Source organism: Poecilia formosa, unplaced genomic scaffold (assembly GCF_000485575.1).
Source record: "Poecilia formosa unplaced genomic scaffold, Poecilia_formosa-5.1.2 Scaffold805, whole genome shotgun sequence".
NCBI lineage: Eukaryota > Metazoa > Chordata > Actinopteri > Cyprinodontiformes > Poeciliidae > Poecilia > Poecilia formosa.
In genome coordinates, this window is record NW_006800744.1 from 92,154 (window position 1) to 100,961 (window position 8,808).

At 38.1% G+C, this 8,808-nt stretch overlaps 2 long non-coding RNA genes across 2 annotated transcripts; one reads left to right on the forward strand and one right to left on the reverse strand.

The window, feature by feature from the left end:
• Positions 1-2,501: 2,501 nt before the first annotated feature.
• On the reverse strand, positions 2,502-3,193 carry LOC107834855 (uncharacterized). Its single transcript, XR_001660680.1, has 2 exons — positions 3,109-3,193; positions 2,502-2,702 (listed from the first exon to the last, which is right to left on the reverse strand). It is a non-coding gene; the product is annotated as an uncharacterized LOC107834855 (long non-coding RNA).
• A 77-nt stretch (positions 3,194-3,270) lies between these two features.
• LOC107834856 (uncharacterized) lies at positions 3,271-3,858 on the forward strand. The gene is made up of 2 exons (XR_001660681.1): positions 3,271-3,346; positions 3,417-3,858. It is a non-coding gene; the product is annotated as an uncharacterized LOC107834856 (long non-coding RNA).
• Positions 3,859-8,808: the final 4,950 nt, after the last annotated feature.

An 8,808-nucleotide genomic window follows, 5' to 3' on the forward strand; every position in this document is an offset into this window, starting at 1 on the left:
TAAGGTGCAAGGCGGTCGGGAAGCTTATCGATGGGAAAAGGCAGAGTGACATCAACCTCTTAAAACAACGGAAACAATTTCTGCATTCTGATTATTGAAATTTAAAAGTTCTGTGGTCGTACCGTTGTTCTATCACCCCCGTTTCATACCGGACCACTTACAGCACCGGTGTTAACGCTATAAAATGAACGCCCTCTATCGTGGTATCACCCATGGAGGGATTTCTTTATTTGAATGGGTTCATTTTTCAGAGGGATACAAAGTCAGGGCACTGACATGAGAGTGGGGCCTCTCATACTTTTGTATGAGAGGCCCCATAGGCCAAAACCTACAAACTCTCTTATATGTACTATCAAACTCTCTCACATTCGCTATCAAACCCTCTCACATTCGCTATCAAACCCTTTTACACGTACTATCAAACCCTCTCACATTCAGTCAAACCCTCTCACATTCACAGTCAAACCCTCTTGCACGTACTATCAAACTCTCTGACAGAGTTTGATTGTAACAGAAGTTATCTTAAAATTTCAGTTTTTGATTGGACCCCCTGGCAGGCTTTTCAAAATAAAAGCGGACCTCCGGTTTATGTTTGATTCATGTTTCTCTCCTGCGGCTTTAAAAATATAAAAATTTGTGTTAATTGATTTGCTAAATGTTAGAGCCATAAATAGGAAATATTTAAGTTATTTGTAAGATGGTTTGTTTGTATTTTATAAAATTTAGTTAGGTCGATTGATATTTGCTTAGGCATTTGATAGCGAATGTGAGAGGGTTTGATAGTACGTGTAAGAGGGTTTGATAGCGAATGTGAGAGGGTTTGATAGTACGTGTAAGAGGGTTTGATAGCGAATGTGAGAGGGTTTGATAGTACGTGTAAGAGTTTGTAGGTTTTGGCCTATGGGGCCTCTCATAGTATCGTGATTTTAGCTACCAGTAGCAGGAGAACGGAGCTGCGCCAAGAAGCTAACAGAAGCTAACAAACACTGAATAGAAGAAGAGCTGCCATCGATACAGTCGCAGCCAAGCATGATTAAATGTTACACAATACAGTTTTACCAATTTGCTCAAAGTCATTGTTGTGCATTTAAGGTGTAAAGTTTACCTTCGACCAAACGCCCTCCAAAGGCATCCCAGCGCCCCCCTTTTGTAAAAATGTCCGCCAGCGCCCCCTGCCGTCCTCTGAACGCACCCTGGAGGGCGATACCGCCCACGTTGAGAATGGCTAGACTAGCTGATAAAATCGCTAAAGAAGCTGCAGCAGGGAAGCATGGGAAAGGAACTTTTTCAGCACAGACTGAAGGACAACAACAAATGATAGACAAAACAGTGCTAAAAGACATGCAGGACAATGCACCACAGGCCAAAAAAAGGATGTGGATAACTAAGGGTGCGAAAATTAATGATGAGAACATTTTTGAAGTTAATGACAAACCAGTTCTTCCTAAATCTTTATTTAAAGCAGCAGCAATTCTGACACATGGGCGCTGCCATGTGTCAACAGGGGGGATGGAAACCATAATACAGCAACATTTCACAACATATGGTTTAAATTCTTACCTAAAAAAATTTTGTACTGCATGTCCAGTCTGTGTGAAATACAATCCTCAGGGAAACATAAGGCCAAAACGAGGCAGGTTCCCAAAACCATCTTATCCATTTCAAACCATGCATATGGATTTTATTGAACTTTCCCAAAGTGGACCATACAAATACTGTCTGGTGATGATTGATGCTTTTTCTAAATGGGTTGAAATAGTTCCAGCAAAGCATGCAGATGCTTTGATGGTAGCTAAGGCTATTTGTAAAACTATTATCCCAACACATGGTATTCCACAGACTGTTTATAGTGACAATGGACCGCATTTTGTAAACCAAGTGATACAAAACATGGCTACTCACTTTGGAATGACATTGAAAAACCACTGTGCCTATCATCCACAGAGTGCAGGCCTGGTGGAAAGAACAAATGGTACTGTGAAAAGCTGATTAAGAAAATGCATGGCAGACACTGGCCGATCCTGGCCAGAATGTTTAGACTTGGTGAAGCTCTATATGAGAATCACCCCGACAGCTGATGGTCTAACACCTTTTGAAATAATTCATGGGAGAGTTTACAGATTGCCTCTGTTTGCTCCAGACTTACAGAAAGCTGATGAAGAACTGACATTAGCAGATTATATGATCAGGACTCTTAAACTGAAGGAAGTGTCCAGTGCAAATTTACTGCCTTCTGATTCTTTTCCTTTGCAGGAGGCCGCTCCTATTGAGCCAGGTGACTGGGTCTACATAAAGGTCATCAAACGAAAGAACTGGGCGAGTCAACGGTGGGAAGGACCGTTCCAGGTGCTGATGGCCACACCAACAGCTGTAAAAATTGCTGAAAGACCCAGCTGGATACATCTCAGTCACTGCAAGCTGCAGAGTGTGTTGGACCCCTACACCGGAGTAGAGAGGAAGGAGAGCTTCAGCTCCCGGGCTACAAAGGGGTTCCTGACCAATAGGGCAGTTCGTCTCAAACCCGGTGAAGAAACGCTTAAGATTCTCACTCCTTTAGTTTGGGGGTTCTGACATCTCTGCACGCCGAGCAGCAATGGGGACTCCATATGCCAGATGGATCTTCTACTGCGCTGACTGCAGCATGTCTGATGTTTGGAGGAGGAAGTGACCTCACTTTCCACCCACATGACTACAGCACCAACCTGTGGTGGCAGCTGATGAACAGGACTGCTCACGAGGAGAACGAGGTGAACTGCAATGTGTGTGCGCAGCTGCCAATTGCCACACACAACTCAGGTCTGCACCCAGGGAGCGTCACTGATGACAAACAGATGTGTCTCTAAGTGCCTGAGCACACAACCACGACTCAGCGTCCCCATGCCAAAGGGTGGCAAATGGTGCAAAAAGGATTATTCTGTTCTGCTTCAGACAGGAGATGCCGCAAAAGGACTTTTTGGATCTATGAACTGTTCATTTAAGGCTGACATACTTCCATTTCCACCGTTTCCACAAACCGCATGGAAAATACCAGCAGGAGCTAAACCAGGGTCTCTGAGGAGCTGTGTTTACAACAACGGACACATTTCTCTTGGGATGTTACCTTGTAACAAAGTTTACACCTACTGCGAAACGACACCGGATTACATCAACTGCATCGCCTGCAGGGGTCAGAGGGCGACCCCCGGCTGCAAAGTCTGGAAGGACAACCCAGACTGTGACAATTTGCTTCAGGAGAGGAGTTTCAACATCACACATCGGACGAGAGGATGACAGGAGACAACAGTGTGCAGTGCCATAGTGCCAGGAGACTATGGTTCACGGGTAATGGCAGACTGGTACTTCCTGTGTGGAAATGGAGCTTACATGGTCATGCCACAATATTGGGGAGAACTGTGTGCTTTGGTACCCCTAATCAGCCCAATTGCATTAATCAGGAAAGGACAAAACGTTCTAGCTGCCCGCTCTAAGCGTGCAGTTATGCCAGAGGTCAAACGCTGGGGAGGCCTCACAACGGACACAGGAGTTCCTTGGGAATTTAAGATTTGGGGCAGGGGTGAAAAATTTATGCAAGGCCTGTTTCCATGGGTTGGAGTAGGTGAGATTCGAAGTCACGTTGAGATCAACAGATATGGATTACTGCGACTCATCAACAGCACACACCAGCTGGCAAACGGCACCATGAGAGAGCTGACTGAACTGAGAAAGATGGCTCTGCAAAACCGTGTTGTACTGGACTTCCTCACAGCCTCTCAGGGAGGTGTTTGTAAAAAAATTGGCCCAGCGTGCTGCACTTTTGTTCCTGACGAAACAGGAACTGGTGGAACTATTTCTGACGCTCTACATGAACTGGAGGAACTTAAACATTACGTGGAAAGTGGAACACAGGGATCATCTCCTTTTGATTTTCTTTCTTGGCTCACTTCCAGACCATGGTGGAATTTACTGTTGAAACTTGGAACACCTATTCTGAGTGTTTTGATTATTTTTTGCCTGTTCACAAGCTGCATTATTCCATGCCTTCGAAGCATGATGCTAAAGACATTTAACACTGCTGTGATCAGCTATCAGTTGGTGAAAACAACCTATGACACAAATAAAGACGACTTGTTTTCTGATGATGAAATTTTGTAATCAATAAACAGATGAATTCATTTGCTGAATGATTCCTACACCGAAAATGTGAAAACAAGTGGTTAGTGATGAGAAAACTGCATTTGATTTTTTGCCGTTTCTTTTATTTTTCATTTATTTCATTATATTCCATTTATTCATTGTGTATTTTCTGTGTTTAGATTAGAAGAAAAAAATGAATCTTGCATTTATTGGTTCTTTTCTTTTCTTTTCTGTACTTGGCTTTTGAATAAAGTTTACACACATAGTAAAATGATAAAAAGGGGGGAATGTTAGAGATTTTTTGGTATTATCATTTTGTTATTACTTTAGTTCATAATCAGTCTAATGTTAATCCAATAGTTAATCAACATTCAGTATTATTGTGATTTTCAGTTTAAAGTGTTCTCTTCCTTATGTGTTTCTAAACTGACCTGGAGGCCCGATCTGCCTGTTCATCTTCATGTGAAACAGTTATCTGTGTGTTTCCCAGACCTTGAATTATGTTTCCACAGGTGCCTCCTTATCAACCGGAATACTCCCTATTTTAGAAACTGTCTGTGTGCAGTAGTATTTTGTCTCTGCTGTCTTCCTTACCTATCCTCCCTATTTTTACTTGATAATAAAAGACAAGCTGTAACCAAGAGTGACTTCTTTTCCAAAAGCTTGATCATAAAATTCATATACGTTGTCTGTGGTTCTTTTATGAAGGTTCGAGGAAAATACCTATCATCACACACACACACATATATATATAGCCTCTAGCTGCAGAGCTCAATCAACGTTCAAGTACAACTATAACTCCAGTTCCGAGGGGAAAAACATGGCTTTAAAGGGAGAATGAAGGGCATTCACAATAGCGAGGTGTTTTCACTTATCAGTTGCTCACTTATTTACTTATTTTCTTTTGTCTGCAGGTAGCCATATACTGCATAGGTATTCTCAAGGAGTTTCGGTTGTTCGTTCAAAACACAGAATCAACTGGGAATTGGTAATTATTAAAACGGGACAAGTAGGATTAAATGAGATTCTCCCTAATCCCTTTCAGACATGTTTCTATTTTGATTGTTTCATGTCCGAAATAAAATGCTAATGAAGAATTAAAAAATGCAACCCAGATTAACCATTAAAAAGGGACATCCCTAGTCAAATAAAAAATAAACTTTAGTATATTAAATTTTAACATACTTTAACATACTTTGATTTATGTACTTAAACCGTACTTTTTTAGAACAACTTGAAGTTGTACTTAGTATTCTTTAAGTATACTTTTTTATGTAGTATTCAGGAGCTTGATTAGGATATTTTGAGTGTACTAATTCTGTCATAATTATATTAAAATACATTTTTAATATACTTTAAGTATTTTTTTAAATATACTACTATTAGTAATGTATTTAAATTACACTTAATTTTTATTTTTGATTTACTGCTATTGCTAATAAAGTACAATTTTAATTACTCATAAGTCTTCTTTATTCATTCTTATTTTGTACATTACATGCATAACTACACTGCAGTACTTGTATTGTTTTAGGCTACAATTACATGGAAAGATTAATTACACAAGATGTTCAAGGTAATTGAAATATTTTGTTTAATTACCGACATTTTAAAATTGTCCAATTTTACTCACAACTTTATGAGCTTTACATAAATGATCAGTTTACATGTCAAAACAATGAACATAAAAATTTTGTTTATAAGTTTATAATTCAAATATTTTAATTACCGACATTTTAAAATTGTCCAATTTTACTCACAGCTTTATGAGCTTTACATAAATTATCAGTTTACATGTCAAAACAATTAACATAAAAAATTAAGTGTAACAAAAAAAAAGAAAAAAAAACACCAGTTATTACTTTAAAGAACAAAAATTATAATTACATTGTGCTTTCAATATATTACCATTTTGGTAACACTTTATTTGATGGGGTGTGCATAAGACTGACATGAACTGACTGACATAAACATAACATAAAACCTTTCATCCAACTTTTAAAGCAAATTCTCATTAAAATTGTCATTATTTACTTCATGACATTGTTGGTATGTTCCTACACTCGAAAAAGAAAATAGTTGAACCAACTTAATTGAATTGCTTCTATTTGTAACAAGCAATTCAATTAAGTTTATCCAACTTAATTTATTATAATCATCCAACTCAATTTCTTAATTTTATAACAAATCTATTAAGTATGTTTAAGCAGGGCCGTGCAGAGACCACTAAAGGGGCAGGTGCTCAACAAAAAAAAGGGCACATCTAACCGCCTTCTAGGACAGAATATTAACAAAGCCTCTCAGCTTTCAGAGTTTAATAAACAATTATAAATTACAAAATTGTGAGATATACAATCAAAGCTAACAAACATCTCTATATAGAGCATAACACTATGTATATTTTATTAGTAATTTCTTTCTGCAGGTCTATTTTGTTATAGGAAAGTATTGCAATATTCAAACCCGCAATTTAGCAAGATATGCAAATCAGAGCTAGACCACCAGACATATTTTGTCTTTACAGAATTACACTATTAAAAATATAAACAAGGGCACAATGCAGCCTTTTAGTGTACTGTAATCTATAAAAAGAGCTGCCTGTTTGATACACTTGCAGTGGAGATGAAGATGGTCCATTCAGGAAAGCAGAGCTGCATCAAACTTTAACGTGGAACTGCAGAAAAAAAACAAAAGCAAAAATTGAATTGTTGATGCATGTCACCATGAGAAAAGCCTACTGAGTTTTACTTAAATTTTTTTTTTAATTAAATCAAACATTTTTGACTCATGAAGTTAACTTTCTTTTTTGCAAAACAAACTTATTTTCGCTTGTCAGAAATCTGTTCTTGCTATTCTAAGTTTTTGTTTGTGACTCAAAGTTTTGCTTGTGATTCTCACATGATACCGTGGGCAGGACCTAAAATCATAACAAAAGATTTCTGATGTGTGCAAATAAAAGTTTGTGTTTGGTAAAAATTAGTTATTTAATTAAAAAACAAAGTCTTTTAAACAACTTTTTTTAAAGGAATCATTACAATTCCAAAAGTTTTGATTACAATTTTATTTTACTTAACTGAGGTTAGTTTTTTTTTTTTTTTTCCATTGAATAATTGGGAAACAAATTTAACTTCATACTCTGCGAACCAGACCCTAAAAAGTCTGGGTTGAGTTTTTTCCCCTTCATTAATGACACACTAATGTGTCATGGTAATTCAGGGTGTGTTATTTTTAATTCTAAATGAATATCCTCATTGGACTTTTATTTAAGTGCTATTGTAACCGGATCCTTTTCTGCGTTGTGCTGGTTATTGAGTGAACAGGCCGTGACACAGTTTGTCTTTTAAAAGATGATTCTCGGTTTATTTCTGTCAAGAATACAAACAAAACAACCGTGTTAAAGGCTGCCCACTCCAAGTCCTCTCCCGCAGGACAACATGACAAAAGGGCGGGGAAACACCTCTCACAACTTACAAAAAAAACTAAATAAACATTTTTGTACAACATACCTGTCAAGAATACAAACAAAACAACCGTGTTAAAGGCTGCCCGCTCCAAGTCCTAAACAAAACAAAAGTATATAACAAAAATTAACTTAATAGATCTATAAATAAACTGAATATTTAGATGGAAAAATAAAACGCACACACCTCTCCCGCAGGACAACATGACAAAAGGGGAGGGGCTAAGGGGCACAAACAATTTAAAGACAATACCACAGAAGAAGAAATAAAAGGGAGGGGCTTCAATCTTAAAGTAATACGGTTAAAAGAATGACAGAGGTGTTTCAGTAAGATAAGGAACAAGACAAATAATCAAAAGAGAATTACAATCAGGTTACACTATGTTTACCTAAAGCTAGAATAAATGCGATGTACATTATGCAGCAAAGGAAATTAGAAGATCTGACATATATCCATTATGGAGATGATAAGTTTTGGACGGGCGATGTGCCTCGTACACAGGGAAGAAGCTTTTTGTTATCTAGCTTTGCTAGCAAAGTCGTTTGCTAGCAGCTAGCTAATAGCACAACAACAACCAACAACAGCCTAATGTCTGTATGATGAAAATACCGAATCGATAGTTAAGAACAGTTTTTCCTCACCTGGCTGTCTCCTCCCACTCAGTCGTTCTGCAGAGAAAGGCGGACGCAGAGGCCTGTCAGTGTCTGTTGTATTTCATTACCTCTCTGTTTAAACCGCTACTCCGTGCTGAAGCGGAGAAACGTTTTCCATTATCTGACAAGTAGCAAGTCTACTCCACTTTATTCACTAGAAACGGTTTTTTAATTCACCAAAAACTGTTCTGTAATCTGGAACGTAGGTTACGTTGAGCTCCAGTAAGCCGCCTTATCTCACTGCGCAGAGGCAACTGCGTCATGCGTCACGGGCAAAAGGTCAAAGGTAACAAGGTGACCGGCTTATTATGTTGTACAAAAAAAAAAGCAAATAATTTTAGTACATGTTTTTATGTCAGAAGAGGGCTTAGGAAATAATAATAGCAAAAAAAAATAAAATAAAATAAAATAAAAATAAATAAAATAATAATAATTTGACCAAAAGGGCACTGGGGGCAAGAAGCAAAAAGGGCAGGTACTCAACCACCCCCAGCCCCCCCCTCTACACGTGCCTGCTCAAAGATGGCTTTATTTACAGATAATTAATTCGTTTTCAAAAAATCTTATAAGACCAATTACCG